Source organism: Lipophrys pholis (assembly GCF_963383615.2).
Source record: "Lipophrys pholis genome assembly, chromosome: 6".
Taxonomy (NCBI): Eukaryota; Metazoa; Chordata; class Actinopteri; order Blenniiformes; family Blenniidae; genus Lipophrys; species Lipophrys pholis.
In genome coordinates this window covers 18,243,035-18,269,103 of record NC_137629.1, presented here as the reverse complement: position 1 = coordinate 18,269,103, position 26,069 = coordinate 18,243,035, and positions in this window count along the sequence as shown.

Below are 26,069 nucleotides of genomic sequence, written 5' to 3'. Positions count from 1 at the left end.
ACAAACATTTTGTTTCCTTAAGAAATTATATATATGCGAGAGATCCAGACCACCGTGTCCCCTCTGTCATTTCCACTCATGTCACATGTGTCAATCTTATGTCTCATCCAACAGTGAAGCGACTTTATTAACCTAAACTTCCGCGGACTTTATTGCTGGTTGTGATGGAGACAGTGAAGCTTCAAAATGGTCTTAGTTTCCTTCCCTTTCCTAAAGTGTCTCCGGTGGACATCAGAAGAGGACCATGAAACAATAGAGATATGTGGTTGAGTTTGATAAATCAGTTCCAAGCGATCGGACGGATAAATAGTTTTGCCCGGCTTGTAGGATTTATCAAGGTACCCTGATTTCAATCTACAGTTTAAAAACACGGGATCAGGATTCATTGGTTCATTGGTTAAACTGTCTTCAGGTGAGAGTGTGAGTATTTCTGGGACAACTAGTAACATGTCCAGGGGGCACCCTCCTTTTGTTCTTTGACAGAATGAATCTGCTTCAGTCGCTGAGTTGGATAAAGTGATAACAAGATTGTCGAAAATTGATTTAGCAAACAATTAGAAAAGTTGTTGTAGGTATTGATGTACCTTATTTTTTGTGTAATCACTTATTAGAGAAGTACCTTGTTCTCTGCAGGTTTAGTAAAGACACATGATTCGTGTGTGAACGATAGACAAAAGTGGGCGAGGTTACTGGTGTGTTTGCTGCTGATCTGGTGAGCAACAGTGTTTGATATGAGCGCCGAGGATCAGACACTCTGTATGAAGGGGGAGGTCATTAGAGTCTTGAAGTAAGGAGATCTCTAAAACATGGAGCCAAGGCTTCTGAACAGCTTTCTTACTGAAGATGTGGTGCTTGACACAGAGGACACTTTTGCTTCGTCCTGTTCCTGCAGCACAAGGACGACCCACTCAACGCCATGCATCTGATCTGGTTGATAATTATGGACCAAATCTGCAGTTTGAACTGATTTATTCTGAAGCCTTTCCCATGTACTGCACAGTGTTAACCTAAATTGACATAACTTGGGAATGCAAAAAACACATGCTACTGGACTGTAATTTAGTTTTATTAAGTGGACGTTAAGGAGATATTTACATGCCAGTATTTAATAAGGCTATAAATCATCCTTTCAGCTCCGAGCAGTGAAGCCCAAGCAATATTTAATATTCATACCCCGCAGTTTTATCAGTTCAAACCCTGCAGTTCAGCACAGGGATATCGAGCCTCTGGCTACATGCACGCTGCATGAGACAAGTATGTAAATGAAGTTGGGCTTTACATTATGATGATATGATTTTGACTTTGAAAAGCTCCCCTTGCAAAACTGAAGTCTCAAATGAAGCCTTTCGTCTCTTGACTTTCACAAGAATACACCATCTCCTCTAAGACAACGCTGTATGGTTATGTATAATACACACTAGGTATGATCAGTGACTGGAACCTGATCACAGTTAATTCGTCGTTCTCCGATTCTCCCCAAACGGTGTTTTTGTGACGAAAGAGCTGCAGGTTGCAGACACATGACCGTGAGGTTTGTAGGGGAAGAACTGGACTGTCTCACACCAAACATCGACCTTAACCCCACCCTGCACCTTCAGAAGGAACTGGAACAGATATTGTGAGCCACGTCTTCTGATTCAACATCACCGTCGGACCTTATAGATACTGTAGATAATGGATCGCCACAGATTTCAAAAGAAAGTCTTCCCAAAAAATGTGGAAACACATCCAAGAAGAGTAGAACTGTTATAGAAGTGTACATTATGTATTTGAATGCTGTTGGTAGAATGCCGGGCGTCTGCCCAGTGATTCTCTGCTGGTGGGTTGCAACCCTGAAGCGTTTGGACCTACATTTGAGTCTACGTCTTGGAAATCTGTTTTATGACATTTTCATGCATGAAAGCTCGACTCAGTCTGTTCAAAACACCGAAGTTACTGAAGTGAAGTGTTTGTGGTATTTGCAGACTTCTATTCAACTAGCTCAGGTTCAAACTGTTCGCAATCTTGATTCAATGGATCTGCCTTTATCAATCTGGAGTAAAGGCTCAAAGACCATTAGCTGCATTGCAGGTCCAGTCATATTTTTGATTATCATGGATATCTGATGGCTCTTCCTCCCACATGTGACTTACAGATGTTGTTATGGGTGTATGGGTGCATGCAGAGGAGCTTGTGTGTGCACCACATGGCTGAAGGTGAAACCTTCTTGGAAAAAGGACAGACAGTAGGATTGGCTTTGTGCCTTCTGGTACTGGCTCAGTTGCGTTTTCAGTATATTGTCTATTTACATCTACTTGAAATTGGTCGGGTTGATGTGTCTGTTTTAATTCCTGAAGCAAATGCGTACAGATGTAAGTTCGTCGTCCTACATCACCTGTTTCAGATGCCGATCAAAATACACGACTTCCTCCATGTGCTGCTTATAATTGTGCTTTTTTTTTCTATTCTATATCAGCATTTCTGTATTTTATCAACCTTCTTCCTGTGTATTATTAAAGCTCTACTTCTCAGGCTGTAAGTGCTTCTGAATGTTGTTCTAGATTTGGTGCTGACCTGGGAAAGACAGATTTTTACATTTTTTGCTCCACATACCTGGAACAAATTGAAGCATAGGCTGGCACCTGATCCTGTGAGAGCAGAGGGACAATACATGCCCGATTACCTCTGAATATAAAGGATTTTATTCTTTTATTTGAGTCAACACGAGAGTATTTGGTCGGTGCCTTATGTGATTTAAAGCGATGTGTATTTTTAGTGTTGTGTAATGCTGAAGAATCATGAGAGAGTGTGTGTGCACGTTGTCATAGGATTGTCTGTCTGTCCTGTGTCAAACTGGAGCAGCTCTCACCTCACAGCTCTGATTTCACAGAGTGGCGGGGCCGTGTCACGGCGGGATCTGGCATCACTGAAGGTTTGCACTCGGCTGCATGATCCGCCCGTGAGCCACGACTCCTCCCCGGGGTCTGACTGCCAGGCTCAGCACTGACCGTGTGACAGACAAACTGCCGTCTATGGCAGCCCCCAGCAGACCAGAGCAACTCTACAACAAGACTCAGGAGGAGAGTGTGTGTGTGTGTGTGTGTGTGTGTGTGTGTGTGTGTGTGTGTGTGTGTATGTGTGTGTGTGTGTGTGTGTGTGTGTGTGTGTGTGTGTGTGTGTGTGTGTGTGTGTGTGCATACAGTCCAGGCTCTGGCTGAGCCACTTAATACAGTCAGGGATGTGACGGGACCCCCCGGAGAGACCTGAACTTCGGCTCTCACGCTCCAGACCCAGAGGCTGTCAAGGCTACTCTTAAGTCTCTTTGCTCTGTGAGTGTACGATCAGAGCCGGGAAGAGCGGGATGTTTTTTCACAGGTGGAAACATACAGTATACTGCCACTCTCATGACATTTTGTAGAGGCAAAAAGGGAAAATACTTAAACTGAGCTATTTCTGCGCAGTCGCTCAGGAGGCTCCTCATGAATACAAATGCCCAAACACAAAAACATAAATGCCACAACACAAACAAATATATCCCGAGGTGCACATCTCAACTTTTAAACAACTAATCTTCAGAGAGAAAAGGCAGGCAGTTATAAACGATATAATCAAGAAAGTAAAACATGTATTTTCCAAATGAGAACAAGAACATATTTTTGTTGCAGGCAGAACGAGCATGTGAAAAAGTCCAGGCACTTTGCTAAAGGTGTAATCATTTGAGGAAACCCTAATAATCAGTGTGGACTTTGCCTTGAAGATGTACTGTAATCTGGCTCAAAGGGCTTTAAGGATTGATGCAGCTCAGCCAGCTTCATGGAAAAACACCATTTACTCTACAGACCACTGGTCCAGCTGTCCTGGATGAGGCACCTCTGGATTATTTCTTCTTTAAGTTAAAGCATTTTCTGTGGCTTACTTATTAAATGTTCGATTTAACAACAGTTCGGTGTTCCTTGAACTGCAAAGAAGAGAAATTAAATGTGTCGACACACCTTCAGCCGGCACAGCTGTGACTCGGTTGGTGGAGTGGGCCTTCCAAGGTGAGTGGCTCAGTCATCCATCTCCCACTGCTTATCTGCCAAATTGTCCTTGGGCAAGAAAGTGAACTCCAAATTTCTCCCTGTGGTGTGCGAGTTGGTGTTGTGAGCATGAAGAGATGACTGTACTGTTGTTTCCACCCTAAACCTGTGGCAACATACGCCAGTCATTGACTTTTCATTCTGTCATAGTGATGATTTCCTCTTCTACTCTCCACCTGGACCCAACCCTCTTCCTCTAATCGGGATGTTTAGTGAGTGGTGTTGGTCAAATGGACTCCTCTGTTCTGCAGGACTGACAACATGAGAACAACAATCCATCTCGATATCTAAAGACTCATGTGACTGCAGGGTTTTGGCATTTTTATAAGATGACTGCCTGCTATATTCAGCTACATGGATTTCCTAAATTTGGGTACGACAGTAGATTTAACAGTATGATGCGACTCTCCGCAGAACTGGAGGTGACGATTGATACAGGGGGTTTCAGTACGCATGAATAACAATATAAATAAGACTCCACAAGTTAGAGAAAGTTGTGTCATTTATATAACTTATGGAAACCACTCAAGTTCACTGGTAATATGAAGTACTTGGGTAGACGATGCATCATTTTACATTTTAACCCCTCAAAACTGTATTTTCAGTTTTCACCGGTGCCTAGTTGAGCTTAGTTCAATGATTTTGCTCATTTATTTCACTCACACGTTGAAGAAATTGGGAAAAACCCAAAGCTTGTATTTAGGGTAAGTGTTAAAAAAGACGGCTCATACACTCATTGAAAGCAAGACTGATTGTTTATTTTACTTTGAAGAAAGGGAATAATAGTAAAATCCTCACACAACACAGCAAAGTGCACCTGGATGTTAATGGCAAAGTTGAATTAAAGACTCAGATCTTGTTTTATTCGGACAAAAAGTCCAAACTAACGGAGGGTGTTCCACTAGTTTTGCTGAATTAGCTGAACTATTGAACGGCGGGATTACTTCCTGTGATGGCTCTTGGGATTATCCTGTCACTTGAGATTTCCACGGCTGATGGCAGCAGGCAGAAAAGCACAGCACAAAGGGATCTGTCTCTCCCCATGTCGTTGTCCAGCTGATGTATTTATGGCGTGCCATCTTTGGCGTGCCACTGACGATGACAAGACAGAGCTGATGAGAGGGGCTCTTCATCTTCCTACAGCATTTCACGCTGCCTGTCAAAATCCAGAGGGAGGCGTCTGAGACATGAGAGACTGTCAGAAAGTTTGAATATCATCGAGCCCAATGTGAGGATTTCCTTCACATCTTTGTATGTTTGTGATGGAAGCTGCAGTCCAGCAGCACCAGATGAGACCAGCCTGAGCTGTTTCGTAACCTTTGACGGGTGGCGGACCTGATCAGAAAACGTGGAGATTATATCATAACTTCCAATAAAAGTCATCGTTAAGGCAGTGCGGAGTCTGAGCGAGGAGCCGGTACAGCTCCATCAGCCTGTCCAGGTGGAAACCAGGTACTGAGCGCACATTAGGAGCGGCACATTTCTCGTCTCACTGCAGGCGCCCCGGTGGAGCCGTTTCCTTTGATGATTCCTTAAACAGTCAATCGAATGGCGCGTGAGATGAAGCTGCGAGAACGTGAGAAAATATCTCCAGAGCTTTTTTTTTTTTCTTCTTTTTTTTCCTCCTTTGGGCAATCTTGATCATTTCCTCATTTCGGTGTTTTCTGCACTGCTCCTTATACTTTTATGTTTCCTTGCCTGGATGTGGCTGTAGTCCATCAGACATCACGTCTCCAGTCTGACACGAGGGAACAGATGGATGCATTCATACTGAGCAGGTGGACAAACACTGATTTACATATTGACCTGATCTCTCAGGCTGCACATCTGTGAGTGCAGTTCTTTCTTTTTTTTATTTTTTTATTATCATGGATTATTAGTTCCTATTCATCAAAGCATCATCCCAGCCTTGATTAAACGGTCTCGCTCTTTAAACTTAACTGTCAGCTATTCTTTTATAGCTTCATCCGCTTCAGCCTTGATCAGCCTTGAAGGGAAATGTGCACAGCAGCTCAACACAGTTTAACACAACATACACAAATACGGTGAGAGCATTCACAAAACGTACAGCATCAATATGTGAAGTCAATCTCAGCCCCGCGTTGATCAAATCTTCACATCTGTGATCAAATTCAGTTCTCTGAGGAGCTACAAGCAACCCTGAAGCCTTTATGCTCGATGAACCAGTCTCATAAACAGAAGCTATTAAATCAAACACAGCTCTTCTTTCAATTATGATTGATAATTGGTTTTATTAACATATCATTGTACTCTGACTTTTCTCTTAGTATCTTTCTTCCTTCTTACTTATTTTATAAATGAACTACAGCTGTTGATTTGTTGTCTTGTTTTCAGTTTTATCTGATCTTTGACATAAGTTATATTTAGCTTTTTTTATTCAAGCTTATAATTTGTTTAGTTTTCCACTTTCCTTCATTTTCATTAATCACTCTAACGTTACCTTTTAAAAGCTCGTTTCCTTTCTTGTCTTTAATGCACTGTTTCTTTGTTTTCCCGTGTTCTCACCGTTACTGTGAAACATGTTGAATTACAGCAACCTGCATGAAAAGTACTATATCAATAAAGTTTGTCTGATTGAATGTGATTTTAATGCCGTTAGCTTTTGATCAGTGTGTGAGCAACATGTACGGAACAGTTTTATACACAGGGCAACTCGATAGATGTAAACGTGATCGATAGGAGGATGACGATTTCACAATTTTGTGTTTTTTGGGGATTTTCATCTCGGATTTCTACTGAAATATTGGATCATTTTAAAAAACCATTTCAATAAGCTGTGAGACTTTTAAGTCGAAAAAAACTTTCTTACGTCATTCACTCTATTCTTCTTCTGAACAGTAGATCAAATGCATCATGTAACTGTGATTCATGTGATGTGCAATCCTGAGAAACTATAATTCAAACATATTTTCGGCAATGAATGTAGTTAAGACTGAAGTGCAACAATTACCTCTGAAATGTCTCAGAAATGCACAACAAAGGAGGATCAAATGAAGTAATTTTAACCCAAACATAAGTGCAGGACATTTTGCAGACCAATATGTTTTTCAGAGTAAATACATTGTAAGATATCACATGATGTTACATGTATTTAACTCTTAATAAAGCATCATCTTCATCAACATATTAACTGTTGAAGTGCATATTTTTGAACTGACCCATCATCTTCCTTTTAGAATGGATGATTAATAGTCTGGACACAAACGATTAGAATCCCTGGAAATAATAATATGATTATAAACAGATGATTTTACTTTAAGTGCCGATGTTTGCAAACGCTTGCAGTCTTCCACCTCGGGGATGCGTCGGACTGTTCACCCTAGTGGAGGCAGGATTCCCGCTGAGCAGGTCTCCAGTCCATCACATGACAAACACACACACACACACACACACAGTTTCTGAATGTTGCAGCTGTGAATCCACTTTGTATCTCAGCTGATGTTCAGTCTGCTCTTGCAGATTCAAAAAGAGTCAAGTCTTTTTGGACCATTTCTAATTTTAGTTTTGAAGGTTTGAAACTCAAAAGACATTATCTCAAAATATTTCATGAGGTCTGACCCTTTATTCAGAGGATTTTTTTGTTTTTCTTATTCTGAAACAATGAGAATACATTTCAATATGTATATAATACATACTCTAGCTGTCCAGCTTGTGTTTAGTTCACATTTAGTCTGCAGTTATATTTGTAATATGAGCACAGTGTGTTATTTTACTTCAGTGAGGAAGCACTGGAAACTGGGTAAGGCATTAAAAGTCGATAAAAAAAAAAAAAAGAATTGATAATAAATAGATAATCTTCAAAAAGGTGGGCCGTATGCTTGCTTTTAAATCTGTCTACACTGAGCTCTTCAGGTCGCTCCACAGATAGTAGTATTAAAAACATCCCTCACTTTGGACCTTTTGGTCTAACTTGAGGAGCTTCCATACCAGGATAGCCTTGCTTCAATTGGGAGGGAAAATGGTTTAATCCACTCTCACATTGCACTTTTAAAAGTGGACCAAACCGCATCAGCAAAATCTGCTCGTTTGGGGCACTTCTGCCATAAATAAACACTGAGTAGGAATTGAAAAAGCACAAGAAGGAAGAGAATCCGGCTCATTGATTACTCAGGACCGAACAACGGAAATCCATCCTGTTCAGCTTCACCCACCTCCGAAAAACACAAACCAAATAGAAACCAATGGAGCAATTTAAAATCATCATTCTTCTTGTGGGTGGCCACAAGACACTGTGATTAATAAACTGACCATGTGTCGATGAATACCTCCACCTCGTCATTACTCCACGTCTGCTCATGAGACATTCCCCAAACTTTTCCTGCTGCTGCAGTTTGGAACGTGATCTGTTCCTATTTGTGAGACCAGAAATCAAAGCATTGCAACGATTAATTATGCATGTAAAGTGCTTTTGGTTGTTTTTGTAATGAAACCACATACACACAAGCGAGCAGAGAAGAATACGCTATCAACAATAACAATGGGAGCACACTGACATTCGTATGAACAGACGACAAAGTTGGTTTGCTATTCTGGGTGACTCGACTGTAAAACCACCAAGTTCAAGGAGAATGAGGACGGGGAGTCGCGACACTCTGGAGGCAGACATGGTTGTTACTGTCCATCGACTCATGCATGTGCAAAAGAACTGTTTGGACCCCAAAGATATTATGTCGTTTTTACGTTTTCACTTGAACACATGGCCTAAGAGAACCTACGATGGCCACAAAACCTACACAAAAGCAAAGTAAGACTGCTCTGAAGCTTTGGTCTGAAACGACCCTCTGCCTGCGACGATACAAAGGACGTCTTGAAAAGTTAAAAGCCTTAAAAAAAACAACCCTCAACATTACACAGTAATGAAGCATAATTATGAATTCAAAGTGTCTTTTTTTTTAAGCACCTCTGTGTGATGGCTGAGACGGTGACTGCTTGGAAATGGAATTGGACACATTTTGGGCTAATCATTTATGAAAGCATATCTATTTCTCCTTATTCCTCAATCAGAGAAACTGCCTCATGAATACTGTAATCTGAAGTATAAGATAATACAATATGATCAAAGGCTAAGAAATGGGTTCTGAGATGGAGAAAAATATAAATGTAATTTCCATCGTCTTTATGCTTTTTCTTATTGGTTGTTTTTTTTTTTTTTTTTTAATGTTCCCCGCGTTGGGCTCTGTGCACAAATTAAGCATGAACTGTCCGGCAAGATTCAAAAGGAATAACTTGTAATCATGTCTGGGGCTGAATGTCTTCTCTTCTCTAATCAGCTCTTATCTTCAGGCTCTGTGTAATTCACCCCTTTTAGCTCCTGCTCTCACCCTCCACACCTTTACCTCTGATTCCTTCCCCTCTGCCATCCCTCCACGTCCCTTTTCGCTCCTCTTTTCATCTCTTGCTCCTCTTTTCCTGCCCTTTTAATGTCAAAGACATTAAAGAGCTTTCCTGGAATGATAAATGTTTTATTAGGCCTCACTCTCCCCCCTTCTTTTTTTTTTTTTTTTGAAGGGTAAATACAAAGAGGAAGTGAAGGAAAAAGTTCATATCTCTGTCTCCCTCTTGACTTCATTTCCATATCTGTCAGTCTGCTCTCCCCTCCGCTGTGACCTCTCATCTCCATTCATCCCCGCTCGCCTCTCCCCCTTTCATCCAGTCTCTCCCTCGTCTCGCCTCGACGGGAAACCAACAGCGACGCACTTGCTTCACCAAAGTCTGGTAATCTCTAGATGGAGACAGAAACGTCTCAAGATGGATGAAAAACCCACAGGGGAGCGCCGCTTCAGCCGTCTTTCTGCGGCGTTAAAACACGCGGCGGTGCGTCAACAAGCCAATTCGATAGGTGAACAAGTGTCTTTGATCAAATTTTCAAGCTGCAAAAATGCATTTTCGCGCGAGTGGGCGGTTTGCTGGTGGGACTTTAAAAGGACTTAACTCCTCTGGTGCACAGTCGCTGAATGCTACGTTTAGCCTGGAGGCTGGCGGATGATTGTGTTTCCTGTGCTGTAATAGCTGTCCGTCCTCTGGGACCGCGTTTCTTCGGCACCCCTCGGCTCGGTTGCTGACTGCTCCTCCTTTTTCCCCCGCAAAAAAATGGGTCACGTTACGAGGGCTTCGGCGTGACACCTCCTTCCACCGGGATCCAGGGCTAGTCGATTTGTGCTGAATATGCAGATATTGTGTTGACATTTCTAAGATCTTATTGTTCAGCACGAGTTCACCATTAGGTCAAAAACAAAGTTAGTTCGGGAAAAAAAAAAAAGACACTGCTGAACGTGTCAGCTGTTCAAGTAAAGAAGCGCGAGTCACTCATGGTTGTATTGTGGCTGCGGTTGACTTCTGCAAGAAATATATTGGTTCCCAAAAATGCAACGGATTGAAATAAATCTGGAAATTTGTGAAGAGAACTGAATTGTATTTTCTATTTATTTATTACCCTACGTAAATATATAGGACGTCACTTTAAATACCAAATCATCATGCGTGTCACTGGAAATATCTGCAGACGTGTAAATCAACATAATAGGAACATTAGAGAAGTTAATTTACTGGAGCGTGTACTTCCTGACAGAGCGTCTCGTCTTAACATTCTAATTCAGTCTCAGCTCTTCTTTTCTTACTTCAGTTTTGATTTTAGTTTGTATTTCAAGATAAATTTTTGTTCCATCCAGGGTTATCTTCTGGATTAATGGTGGACCAGTGTTCAGTACTGTGAACTTGCTCCTCGTTCAAACCTGCTGGGAGTCTTCCTGTCTGGAAGCTGCTTGTTCTCCCTGTGCATGCGAGGGGATTTTCCCTGTCATGGTCAGACGATCGGACAGGTGAACCCTGTCTCTGGACCTCTAATGGCCAATATATCTTCCGGCTGCTCTTCTGTATTGACATGGTTGGATGGATTGATGGATGGTCACTTGCGGGAGTGAGAAGTGCGACCTGATGTCTTTAACTGGCAGGAGTAGTCCCCCCCCCCCCAACCCCGAAAAAGCTAGTTTGTTATTTACTTTTCTTCACAAGCATGAATACTTTCATGCTTCTAAGTGAATAAAGTGCATTTATTTGGAGCCATGTTGGTTGTTTGCTGCTATATTAATAATGATACCACATTTGTGAGGGGAAATTCCTTCACATTAAGATGCAAAAAAAAAAAACCCAACTAAACACAGTAAACATAACACAAATTTGTCTGTACGCTCACAATCGCGTTCATCTCAAAGCATTGCTGTGAGAAAGTATAGCCTGACAGAGCAACCAGCTCGACTGTGCATTTGTTTTTCTCCCTCGCGTTGCATCTTTCACCCACTGATGCTCCGGCTGCCGTGCACCACGCAGCAGATGAAAGCCTGACATGAAACATCGGAGCACGGCTTCCTCTCCCCACAAAGACCTGTGCTGTCAGCGACCCCCCCCCCCCCCCCCCCCCCCTTTCTTTTTGGTGCTCACACATCCTCCACATGCTTTTTCATGTTTGATGCAAAATCCAATATATTTCTCGGCTGCGTGCGGTTCAGCCTGGGAGCTTGGCGTGTTTCCTTTCCAGCTTCATTTGTGCCATAATTGGGCCAGCCCTGTCTATTAGCACCCGCACACAAAAACCCGGGAGACTCCGCACCTCGAGTGGCTCTACAGCGTCGATGCCATTTCCTCCACTTCCCCTCAGTTATCCTATTAGGCTATAGGGACATGTTGATTGGTATGCTGGCTAGGCCAGGACTAATGATGCATGGCGCTGTAGCCTCTGGTTAGACGTCATGGACCAGAGGAAACCAGCCAGGCGCCTGTGTACGGCACTCCACGCCACCCTAATCGGTCATCCCCCGAAACATTAAGCACGTCAAGGTGGGTAATGGATTGGTCCAATTAACACAGAGCTTTGACGGAGAGCACACCTGTTTATACAGCCAGCTACCACACATCTTTCATTAACTACACTCCTGTCTGAGAGACTCTCTTATCAAGGTGAAGGCAATTTAATTTGGGAGCCGGATCCCGTCTGCGGTCCGCAGACAATCAGAGATCGGCGAGTCTTCAGAGAAACCGTGCAGACAAAGAATTCGCTCAACAAAGGAGACGAGCAAATGGTGTAAAGTCTCTTTCCGTTTTTTAAACAGCTCGCGCAGATTAATTCTTCATCCTCACTCATGTTGGGTTTCATTGTGTGTGTGTGTGTGTGTGTGTGTGTGTGTTTGTGTGTGTGTGCGTGCGTGCGTGTGTGTGTGTGTTTTGTTGGCTGTTTTAGTGCGTTTGACCCTAAAGTTCAAGGACGGTCTTGTATGTGCTGCCTCTGGCTGCTCCTGTCTGTACCCAAGCTGTGTTTATTTAAGGAGCTCATCTGCCCACACACACACACACACACACACACACACACACACACACACACACACACACACACACACACACACACACACACACACACACACACACACACACACACACACACACACACACACACACACACACACACACACACACACACACACACACACACACACACACACGCACCAGTCTAACCTTGTGCTCTGAAACACATCGCTCCCAGTTCTACACAGATAAACTCTGTCTGGAGTTTCTATCCCCGGTTTCCAATAGTGTACTCCAACACATACGCACACACACACGGTGTCCTGAAGCTCACAGTATGTCCTGCAGCCCGGCCTCCCATCCTCCTGGATTAATTACTCTCCTCGCTGCCTGCGATCCCTGAGAGCGTCTGAGCCGCGTTAGCTGGCCTCTGCCTCTCGCTGGTGGGCACAGAGATGGCAACGCTCACCCATTCATCACCGTGACTTTGGGATAGGGGAGGCACGAGGGATGGGGAGCGTGGGCGAGCGAGAGTGAGCGAGCGAGCGGAGAGAGGGTAGGAGTGAAGGTGAGAGAAAGGTGGCTGGAGAAGGGGAGCGGAAAAAGCCAGGTCCCCTCTGACTGAGGCCCTGATTAAAAATTTAAAGTGTTGCCGTTTGGCGAGTTCCCGAGGTCCAGATTGTAATGTATGGAGCGCTGAGGAGACTCCCAGAGGAGCAGCAGGAGGAGGAGGAGGAGGCGGAGGCGGCTGTGGGAGTATAGGATTAGAACTGAGGGGAGGAAAAGTTGGAGATGAGACGCATCTTTACCTGGAGATGAATAACCCAACGTAGCACAGCTCTGGGACTCTACCCATTGTTTTTACCCAAAAAACACTGTCATGCCCATTTTTTATCCTGCCGGAGATGTCTTTTTCAGCAGGGACGGATGAAGGCCGGGGTGGGGCGGGATGGGAAGGGGTGAGGTGGGGCAGGTGTAGGAGGAGGAGGAAGGTGAGGAGGAGGGTCTGCGCCGAAGGTTACAGCAGCTCTAATTAATGGAGACAAAAAGGAAAGTGAAGACGGCGGAGATAAACTATACTGCGTGTGCGTGTGCGTGTGCGTGTGCGTGTGTGTGTGTGTGTGTCAGCGGGCATGAGGAGTTGATCCTGAGGGAGGCAGGGATCATCCAAAACTGGTAAAAACAAGTGAAAAATGTCTCTTTAAAGATTCATTCTAAAATGCATCTAATCCTTTATTTTTATTTTACAGGTTTGTTCTCTTTCAACATTAATATTAGGCTGTACATGTCCCCTACATTTTTCTCTGTCCTCCTCTCAGTTTTGTTAACAGTTTTGTTATTTCAGCAGTCAAGTGAAACTTTTACTTTCAGGCTGTAATATTGTCTTTTCAGAAAAAAAACACTCACCACACTCGTCACGTATTGTAACACCGAGTACTGTATAATCCAAGGATTCGAAAGTAAGATGTTTTTTTTGCCCCCTGGTAATGGGTCAAAAAAAGTTTCACTTATCATCTTATGTATATCCAAGGAGCCCTTCGGGTGTTTCTCAGCAGGCAGAGACATTTCTTTAGGTTTTGGGGTGTCTGTTTCCACAACAGCGGTGGTCAGAGCCACTGACAACGTCAAGGTAGAACTTTTTGAAAACAGTCCATCTCTGTGGAAACGCTACTGATCGATATTAGACAAATAAATAAGTTCATATCACACCTGAAGCTTAAGGTGCATGTCAGTCTGTGTTCTGCACAGTTCCTAGCCGAGGTTTTGTACCTTCGCCTTTCCCCATCAACCCCTTGGTGGAGTTAAAAAGCCACACGGCACGAGGGAGGAAGGATTTCCACAGTCTGTCATATGAGCAGGACAGTGACAGCGTCCCATCACTGAGGCTGCTCCTTTACCTGCAGATGACGCTGTACAGTGGACGCAGTGGCTTGTCCATGGTTGACAGAAGCCTGTCTGACAGCCGTCACTCAGACACAGATGTCAGACTGTCCAGATTGTCTCAAAGGCTGCGGCTGCACATGCACACCACAGCCAAAGTAAATAGTTCTTCTGCACATGTATGAGTAGATGGACAATAATAACAATGTTTGCCTTCAGAGTGTCGTGACTGTCTGTCCATATTCTCTCCTATCTTTGTAAGGAATGATCTTAGGACATGGCGATTGTTGACAGTATATTGATCTATATGGAAAAGCAACAGGAAACAAATGAGACGTACAGCAAGGCTGTGCTGTAGATTGTGTCTCTTTAGTCCATCTGTGTCTCCATGTGTCATTAAGGGTATCTGGAAATGTTACAATTCTGTCTTTTGTATGTGTGTGTGTGTGTGTGTGTGTGTGTGTGTGTGTGTGTGTGTGTGTGTGTGTGTGTGTGTGTGTGTGTGTGTGTGTGTGTGTGTGTGTGTGTGTCTGTGTGTGTGTGTGTGTGTTGGCCCTTGATGAATCAAATCTATCGTCAGCCTTAACAACTGTGCATGTGAGAGAGCAAACGGGGAGGGGGGTCCTGCTCTGCTGGAGGGATGAGAGGGAAGAAGTGAAGAAGTGAAGGGGAGTGGGTGAGGGGGGGTGAGGGGGTGGGGGGGGGGGGGGGGGACATATGTGTGGGGGTGCGGGGGGGGTACGTGTGTCTAACCCATTCAGGCAGCGTAGGCGTTTGTCTTTCATCTTCTCTTCTCAACCAAACAACAAAGACCCCCCCCCCCCCCCCATCATCATGTACAATACCTTTTCCAAACTCTCGTCTATTTATAGCCACGCAGGTTGAGAAGCTCCACACACTCTGCAGCATCACTTAATTAGGCGCTTGTTTACCAATAAACCCAGAAAGGTAAACACTGCTCACAAACTGAAAGGTCTGAGCAAACAGTTCCAATGTCAGGGAGCTTCCTGAGAGGAGGATGAAGTCAAAGAGGAGGAGTGAGAGGAAGATCATGATGGGCCAGTTAGTTTGTATTTTCCACGGTGGAAGTGACGGAGGAGATCAGTATCACACATTCTGGGAGTTTTCTGCAGAGTGATTCTCTTGGATTAATGAGGAAGGGAAGATAACAGCAATTAAACCATTTATAGAGCACACCTCAAATCTTAATTTAAGTAAAAGACATTCCATGACACTAACGTGGGAATAAATACCCTCTGGTAAAATCTATATGCAACTAATTAAAGCTTACAAATATCATATAATCCACCATTTTTAGCGTAAACATTTTTCCTATTGTCAACCAGAAAAGATATGAACGATGAAAAGTGCATTAAACAGGTATTTTAAGACACACAAATGATTTGAAAATCAAAGTCACAAAGTGGTGAATGTAAAAATCTGAATTAGAACGTTATATGTTTTATTATATATGTATAATAAAAGAAGCATGAAAATGCAGTATTAAAAACTATAAACACATAATATTACTGCTACTACTACTACTAATATATTACATTATATAAATTTACAATAAATACATAAATAAATAAATCCCATTAAAAACGGCCCTCACGCAGACGCTCGTAAGCTGCTTGCTGTAAAAGTGTCTAAAATTTCCTGTGCAAGCCTCATGTCCTCGGGCAGGTCGTTCCAAAGTCACTTGCCCCTGATAGCAAAAACTGGGGGGTCACCTCCAGATTTCAATCTCCAGAACAAGCAGAAGGTCCCCACGTGAGGATTCACAGCTGAGAACAGTCACACGTCTTTCAGTCCTTCATTCATGCGATGCAGGACGTGGACAAACCCAGGCAAGCTTTTCCGAGTCATGAGTGAAATGACGCCGCCGACCGCTGGTTTCCTGGTTGTCATGTAGAATAAAGCTGAAACCTGCGATCCAGTGGTTTTTAAGCCTAATCGAATGCCGAAAGACGCTGCAGAGGTGGCGTGGAGCAGGAGACGGGGGATCCAGAGACGCTGCAATGTGTGTCCAAAATCTGACTCATAACTCCCGTCAAATTGAAATACACAAATACACGGTGCCCATATTTCTAGGTCCTTTTCACTCGGATCCACAATAAACCTCCACCAACGTTGTGTGAAGCGTGGCGCCACATTCTGTACTGGAGGAATTTATTGACGCTCAGCAAACACGAACTGCTAATTGCACATAAGCTGTGATTTCACGAGCTCAAAAGAGTGTTAACATGCACCTCGATCGTACTGGTATTCCTCTATTCATGAAACGAAAGCGAGGTCCTGACTCAATGCTTTCTGGCCAGGCTGGGCTGCAGCATTATGAGAGAGACGCCGGCGTTACGCAGGAGTCTTTTGAACGCATTGTTTCTCATGTCGACGCACCGCAGCAGGAAATGAAAACGTAGCCTTCAGCTTTCATTGTTTCTGAGAAGACGTGGTTGAGACCTGCAGCTCTTCTCCGCTAAGTTTATCCTGAAAGTCATGTTGGTTTATAAAATCATTTTCAACGCTTTGAAATCATGTTTACAGAGTAAAAAAAAAAAAAAAAAAAAAAAAGCCATGCCCATACAGACATCTAACATATAAGCTGGCTAAATTAGTTATTTTATGTTTTTATAGTCTGTAGTATAGAGATACACTTTCAGTAGTATTCGTTCTGAGCTAGAAAAATTCAACATTCACGTGGATACAAGACAAGTTTTAACCCTCCAAATCTTCAAAAAAAAACAACCTAAAAACTAAATCATGGGCACATATATAAGCCAGCAGAGAAATATAAAGTTAATGTTATTTAGGACGTTTTCTTTTACACATTTGGAATTCCTGCTGTTTTTTGTAGCATGTAAACGAATTCCAGATAATTAGGTGCTTGTATGTTGGCAATGGAAATGTAATTATTTAAATTAAATTAGAATTTAGTAGGAGCCTCTTTGTTATTCGGCTATTATTCATTTGTACAACCACGTTTTGTTCACAGAGAGCAAAATGAATTTTATCTCGCCCGCCTTACTTCTATCTTTGTAGGGGGGGTATGTGCTCTCTTTGGAAAACCTGCAAAACCAACATTTACTAACAGTCTTATAGATGCTCTTGTTAAAATGTACGTGCATGGAAAGTGCGTTTTGAAACAGGAAGCGTTGGATTGTCACTTAAGCAAAGTTAGCCAAGCAATCAGCAAACTATGTCACTGGGACAGATTTTGACTCCCAGATTTGGGTATTTTGAACAACCCACAAATATATTGTGAATATATAGGTAGAAAATCAGCGGTATAGTAAAGATAGCAAAGTTCAGACTTTCATATTGTTACTACCTTTTACCTCACATGTTCAGATGTATTTCGCCAAATAAAGTTGGAAAATGCTCCTTTTAGGAAACGCTGCTACTGCACATGCACATCATGGTGGTAGTAAATAGTTCTTCTGCACATGCATGAGTAAATGGACAGTAACAACAACGTTTGCCTCCAGAGTGTCGTGACTCATAGTTTATATTCTCCAGGGACTAATAATCATCCAACTTGGTCATCTGGACATATGAATGTCTGTCTACTCCTATTGTTAATGCTTATAGGGGATTGTTCTCTGCGCACGTGTGTGAGGTTTTTCTTCAAAAACAACCCAAAATGGCCAACGGGGCCAACTTGTGGCCGACTATGCTGACTACATTGTTGTCGGTGTTTCTGCCGTTTCCATGTAATTGGACATCGTCTTCAAAAGGTTGCCATGTAAACGAGAAACTTTACTGAAACGAGAACGCAAAAGTTAAGCGTTCTCACTGGAAGTGTCGTATTAAACAGGTCTTCCATCTGCTTTTGCTCTCTAAACTTTATTATCTTCCTCTTTACTCTTTACCCCCCCCGAGATACTTTTACTGGCCTCATCAATTGAAAATGTAACGGTTCAATATAATTATGCCAACCACTGCCTGTGAAAATAATTGCTTCCAGATTAAAGAGGGTCGAGCAGGAAGGAAGTGATTCCCTCCTAAAGAATATTTCCGTGTGAGATCCGAATTTGTCGTCCTGCTCTTTGGTTGAAAGATTAATTGTCTCGCCGTCTTGTTTGAGGAACGGATGTAATCCCGAAATCTCAGGACATCTGGTGTGCTTGTCGGAGGAGACGTCCGGGGCATTGTTAAACTGGGGATGCTGCCATATCAATATTTGACTGGGGTCTCGCAAAGCAGTAATTGAAAATAAATACTTTGTTGCATCATGTCTGACAGCAAGCCACCAGCATTTGGAGCCAATTTTTTTATTTTTTTTTTATTTTGTGTGTGTGTGGATAGCAGGAGAGAGGTTCCTTCTGGTGTTTGAAGCTCCTTCATTGAGATGCTGGTCAGTACGGTCGCTTTTAGTTTCAGAGGACTCTGATTAATTAATCCCACTGGTCGCAGTGGTGACCACGTTCACATATCAAGTGTGTGCAGCTCAGAAAAGTTTTGTTTGCGGGAACGCCGGAGTTTAAATCATTGTGAGAGGACTTTTTATGCACCAGGGTGTCGTGGGAGTTTTTTTCATTCTGTGTTCTGGTTAAGTTGGAGCTGTGCGCTCCACTTCTGCACATGTGTGTTGAGATTCATTGTCTATGACAAGAAGAAATCTTCAGTAAAACGTAGCAATAGATGGAGTTTAACGCTAAGCAACATTTTAAACAATTTCACTATTTAAGTAAAAAGATTCAATGAGTAAATCATTGATTCATGAATGCAACAAGAGTCTATGTATATTAAAAAAGTGCTTTACTCAGTAGAAACAAGATCTTTTATGCTTTTCTAATGAAGTATTCATTGACAAATTTACAATCGACATGCAGTCAGAAAAAAAAATGAAGGTTTGCAGTTGAACCACATTCAACAGTATATGGACTTTAATAAAATGGAATTGTTGAATTCTTTTCTTTACTCAACCGCTATTTCATAGTCAACTTTTTGAATGCACATATCTGGAAAATGGACCAAATCAAGCTTCATTAAAGTGGACTGAAAATCTTTTTGATGGTTTGAACTGCAGCCACTACTGATGCACCAGAAGACGTGGCTCCAAGGCCAAGCTTGTACAAACAGAAGCTTTCCGTCCATGCCTGAAATGATGCAGTTATGTTCGAAATGAATGGAGAAAGGTTTGCTCCAAATGCACCCTCGCCATTATTAGTTTAACAAAATAAGCATTAGTGGTTAATGCTGATATGAAGTCTATTGCTTTTTTTAAACAGAAAGTTCGAAAGTTAAGTTTAAACAAACAGCAGGTAAAACTGAGTTTTATAGAAGCTTTCTGATCATCTCTGGACGTTCCGGCCCTGAATCATCTGCACACATCGGGTGTGAGTTACTAACGTGCTCCGTATAGCTAAACGTCATGTGTTTTGTGATTTACTGAGAAAAAAAGCTTGAGTGAGATCAGGCTTAAATCATCTTTAAAGCATCCTTCATACCCTGTTTACACCAGAACAATCTGTTTCGAAAGATTGTTCTGGTTCCCCAACAAACAGAAACAAACATAGATGAGGAGTTGGACATGTTAGGTCCTACACACATAATGTCCTTTAATAAAAATCCACAGATAAAAGTCGAAGGGAGCCGGCTGAGGAAACGCCTCCTCCCACAATGACAACAGCATCCCTGCTGAAGAATGCTGGTCTCCACTGTTTTTTTTCAAGAGCTTAAAAAAACAGAGACAATCAGAAACAATTCAACTGTTTTCTGACGTAGTTACTCACTTAACCAGGGTACATTAACCAGTTACCATAATGAAACAGTCACATTACTCCATACCGATGTTGCCATACATGCAAAGCTTTAGTAGATCAGGTAGTGTGTGTTTGTGCCTGTGAAGAATCTCAGTCATGCAGTCATAAAATATCCAGTTTATTTTTTTATATCTTGTTCTAATGAGTCTAGTGAAGAATTGACACGAAGGTGATCTTTATTTTAGAGGGACAGAACAAACAGGTACACGAGCGCCGACTCCTCAGCACCAGACTCAGCTGTCGCCCCTCGGGGCGAAGGAGCATTCATTTGAGGACGGTCGTGTTCACATCTTGACACATCACGTCTCGAGAAATGAAAGAATCCATCCATGTCAAGCTGGAACATCCAGCACTGAGCGGCGGACGGGACACAACTTGTCCCCCCCACGTACAATAGAAGATCACTCAAGACTCATTCTAGGGAAACAATGTGACCTCATCATGAGAAAGTTCTGCATTATCATGACTACACCTATTGTCCATAAGTAAATGGGACAAAAATTATTTATTTCCAATAATTGCAGCCCTATTTATTTATCAATACATTATCGGCTGCAGTTATTACATTTAAAATGATTTTAAATACGACTTCCACAATCTAATAACCGCACAATAATGAAAAAATGGATTAAATTAGGTAAAAATGTGCAAAACAAACAACTATATTTCTATGTTCTCCGTGGCTTCTTCACTGTTTTTTGTGTATTTGGTGAGTCACAGCACCCCTAAAGGCCTGGAATATGTACTACATGCAGGCATCATGTTGACTGATGTTCATAGTGACTTGTGGACGAAATTTATTTATTTTTAAAGAAAAAAGATCATTTTGGCTTGTGTGTGGACAGGGCCTTAAAATAGCCACAATTACTACGTTATTTACCATTATTACATTACTTGTTGTGTCTCACCTGATCGGCATCCATGAAATCACACTTTAAGAAAACAAGACTTTCAGATTTATTGAATTTTGTTGTCCTTTTTACCTATTTAGATGAGATCTTAATCAAACGTTCCCTCCTGCTACTTTCTCTCTGTAGGCCCTTTTCTTTTTGCTATTGCACATTAATTTGTGTTTCACGGTTATCTTACTTCTTGCATCACTATTTCTGAAATTTGCAAAAGAAAAAAAAAAAAAATTGCCACAAAAGGTTGAAAGATGCACAATCCCAGCAGGTACAGAGAGAATGTATAAAGTATAACAGACTGTATCTTTTTATATATAAAGACGCAGGCTGAGGGGCTGTCTGCTACATGGGCACGTACAGTATGTTGCCAGAAACACATGTAGCAAAGAGAATAAACGTCGTAAACACTCTCCAGACTTTACCCAATTTGTCTCCGTGAAGAGGAATAAGCGACGAGCGAGTTCATCAATTATAAATGAGCCTTGCAAAGTGCTGTCTTGGCTTGTTCGCCCTCTTTGGTTGCTTCTTTGTGGTCGTCAGTGCGATCAGGGATTCTTCCGGTTTACACTTAAAACAGCCGCACGCTGAAACATTCTCTGTCATCTCCTGATGCCTCCCTCCCTGAACCGAACTGCTTTCCACTTGTTGCCGTTCCCCGAACATTTCCTTTGCCTCCCTGAGACAGCCGCCTGCTTTCCTCTCAGCTCTACACGGGCTCCGTATCTTTACTCTGATAACTTGCCCGGTTTCATCCAGTGTCGTGTGGTCTATGTGTCAAATGCTGTTGTCCAATCAGCATAAATCAGCTCTCTGCTCCCTCTGGCTGTTTCACTTATTTCTAATCTGTTTTCCTTGTCACCTGCGTGACCTCCTGCCCTCCTGACCACACATTTCACACCTGGTACCTCCTCCCTCAGCGACAGATATGCTGATATGCCGCTAAGTTCAGCTGTTTCTTTCCATCTGGTATGTTAACATCAGTAAAGTGGGTTTTCTCCCGGCCACAGGAAGCCTGCATGCTGGTAAGAGGCTCCATGGTATTTATGTTAAACATTAAGGCTTGTTGGCATGTTGGTCCCATCCTCTCATAAAGTTAAGAGCAGACATCTTGCTGAAAAGGCTCTCTTGGTTAATGATCTTTGGTCCATCGAACACAACTGGCACTGATTCAGTGTTTTTGTGTCACACTTGAACCTGCATTATTGCGAGGAGAAGACGCAGCAAACACAAAAAGTCCTGACTCTGCAGCTCTGCGGCTCTGCAGCGCTGTAATGCAAGTGTCATTGATGTCCTTCAACCCTCAGGGCTCCAGGCAGTCAATTACAAACACCAACACACACGCACACACACACACACACACACACACACACACACACACACACACACACACACACACACACACACACACACACACACACACACACACACACACACACACACACACACACACACACACACACACACACACACACACACACACACACACACACACACACACACACACACACACACACACAGAGCACAATCAAAACCCATTTGATCTCGTGACAATGGGTGAAGATAAGTCGGATACCACTACACCAATGTCACAATACACCTCGCATACTAATATGCTATAGGAGCCGGTTCATGTGCGTCACTATTAATTATTAAAGCAGCAAGGCGCTGGCCCTTCTAATCTTTTATTATATTCAGCTTGTAATAATTAAGAATTGCTCTCATCTCGTTTCTTCACTTTTGGGGTCTTGGTGCACGAATGCACACGCGCATGCACACACGCATGCACACACGCATGCACACACGCACGTACACACGCACGCACACGCGAGAAGAGGTACGTTTGTAACTTAATGAGCCTCTCATTGCTCATGTTTTTATATTACTGAGGTCACATTGACTGAAACAACATGGTGAAGGATAATTCACAAAAAGCTTCAATACTGTGATGTGGAAGAATATGTATACATGTTTCTGTATTATCATTACTGTAGTTGGTGGCAGGTGCTGTGTGATCATCTCATTTTCTCAATATCTTATAAAATAGTTCTTTACTCTATAAAATGCATCAGTTTCTCCATCACATAAACACATTGGAGCCCCACGGTTGTGTAGGTATTTGCATAGTCGCTTGAAGGGATTTTCTGTCCAGTGTTTCCATGTTCTTCCTGTCTGTGCTTGAGGTTTTCTACTGATACTTTAGTTTCGAAGTTCAAAAATATGGTTAGTATTCGTACTTGTACTCGTCCTTTGATCAAGTGGTATCGTTGCATCCCTACCATAAAACTTTACACATTCAACCAACTCTGCTTCTTACTTTATAGTTTTGGTGCACTGTGTCAGTGGTTTTCATCGTGTGTGGTTCACCCTGGGGGGCCTCTGAGATGTTCAAGGGGGGGCACAGCAGCAGCAGGGAAAAAAAACTCTGCAAAACTATTTTCAACTCCAATGGTGTGGTTTGCTTAGTTCAGTTCTGCCCGGGGCAGAATGCATCAATTTTTAGTATCTACAGTGAAAGAGGAGAGAGTGTGATGATGATTACTTAAAATTGGTATTTTCATACACTGGTTCTAATGATGCTCTGCTGGCAACTGTTAGATGATGACGGTATGAGTCAAAATACTAATTTCTGTGACCAGGCCAGAGGAATTTCTGGTAAGAATTGCTGTCACAGTTAAAAAAGGATTTCCACTGGACAAGATACTTTCATTTTTTTCTTTTTTTGCTATTGCAGAGAAAGTTATTTGTCTGCTTTCCACAATTAAAGCAGCAGCCGCCTCCCCATCCCTCCGCTCCCTCACTGTTTTCCTCCATTTATTCCCCTCCATCTCTTGCGCTCCTTGTTTTCTCCTCTATCTCACACTGTGAACCCATCTGTCTCAAGAACTTCAAAAACACCCTCGCTGCTTCTCTCTACAAGTTCTGCTCACTCCAGTCCGTCGCTCCTTTTAAGTCTCTTAAGCCCGACTTCAAAAAAGACCCCAAAGAATCTCATCTTTTATTACGTTTTAAGCACTTCCGTGCAAATATTTCCTCTGAAACATTTGTTTCTCTTTGGAAAGTGGGCTGTGCAGATTTAAACCGACGCTGCATGGGCGTGATGCGACGCGAGCATGAAAAGCTAGACTGAGGCTGAATGAGTGGGAGCGTATTCATCTTAAACCGCAGGAGCCACTTAGAGATGCATATTGGATTAATAGAGCTGGAATGCTTAATTTGGAAAGAAGTGCTGGAGCTGCGTTAGTCGTGACCTCTCTCATCTCGGCTGACGTCTTCTTCACTCTGGATGGGCTGCAGGCTCTTTATCCACATCCTCAAATTGTAACCCTGGAGAGCAACAAGAGCTCCGTGTGTGTGTGTGTGTGTGTGTGTGTGTGTGTGTGTGTGTGTGTGTGTGTGTGTGTGTGTGTGTGTGTGTGTGTGTGTGTGTGTGTGTGTGTGTGTGTGTGTGTGTGTGTGTGTGTGTGTGTGTGCGTGTGCGTGTGTGTGTGTTTGCATGCCTTGCCTCTGTGTCTGCGTCTGTGCGCTGGAAATGAATCCATTATTGGAATAGCCTTTCACTCAAGTATCACTTTCCTGAGTGGTCGGGTTCCTGTGAGTCCGAGCATGTTTCTGCTGCATGTGTATTTTGTCTGCGAGGCGAGCGTTTGATTGGGGTGTCGGGTCTCGCTCACCCCGTGGCTGAGTTTTGGCGCGAGGTGTGCGTTGTGTCTCGCAGCTCTGGCACTGCTTGACTCCAGCTGCCTTTGAATACGGCTTCAAAGCCTGCCTGGCTGAATCTTTCTCTCCACACATTCTGACACTATCCCCCCACCCCCCCCACCCACCCTCCTCCAGGTCTCTGCTGGTTTTTTCCTGTTCACTTTTGCCCTCGCGTCCTTCCCCACCTCGCCGTGTCCTTTGCACTGCTGTACACTGTGTCCTCTATCAAGCGCCTGTTTGCTGGTGTGAGATACTCAACTTTGACCTCAGCGAGGGCAGCAGCATCGGAGATCAATGGAGTCGATGCTGATAAAAAAATATGAAGGCAGAGGAAATAGAAAAAGGCTGTTGGCGTATTTTGTATCACTGAGGAACAAAATCTTCCGCCTCTGTTGGATTTATATTCCAAAACTTAAATATCATCATTTGTTTCTTACATATGAACATTTATAACAGTATATGACTTAGAAAACAAAATCACAATGCATTTGTATTTGTCTTTAAACTGTAGATCTTATATATTGAACTGAAACAATCGTTGTTTTTGCCAATAAGACACCCAAAGTCAACTTGTTAATGTGTTACCTTAAATCAGATTTCACCTGCTAGTTCAAGTTGAGATGCCAGGCAAGCCATTATGGTCTGAAACCACTTGTCCTGTTTTGTGATGCCGTTATAACTTATGAGCAAATTCAGGCATGACTTACTTTTCCTCATTAACTTTATAAATCTCATGATATAGCCAAGGCTGTTCCAGTTATCCTCATTATTTCCTCATTATTTCATGATCATATCACACAATTAGTGCTGTCTTTATTCTTTGAGAGGTGTCTTCTGTGCAAGTTTTCTCAGTTAAATGCAGAGTGCAGTAGAAAAGAGATAAAAGGAGCAGAGCAACAAGGGACAATTTACAAGATGGACAAAATAAAACAAATCAGTTGGAAAGTTACAACTGAAATGCACGTTCATTTTCTATACAGGCACACAGAGAGAAAGACAACCTGACACATAAAAGGGCACTTTAGGGTCACCATTTAACTGGCATGCATGTCTTCAAATGGATAAAGTTAAGAACCTGAAGAAAACCTAAACATGCAAAATAAAAAAGACAGAAAACGTGAAGACTGTGGTCTTTTTGCGAGAAAGTTAACTACTATGACAACCCGCAGGCTTACGAATCGACAACATGTGTACAACACAAATATAAAATGCATGAATATGACCTCTGTAGGGCAGCAGTGTTACTCAGGGTTACTCACACATCAAGAAGACTGAGCTATTAACCATGAATTGATTCTTAACCTGGGGTGTGGGAGCCCCATGTGAGGGGCAACACAGATCACAGGGGCTACCAGAGTCTTTTCCTGCTCTCATGTGGACAAAATTAAATTCACACATGTGAAAGAAAACCATGATAAGACATTGGGGATCTACAGATACCA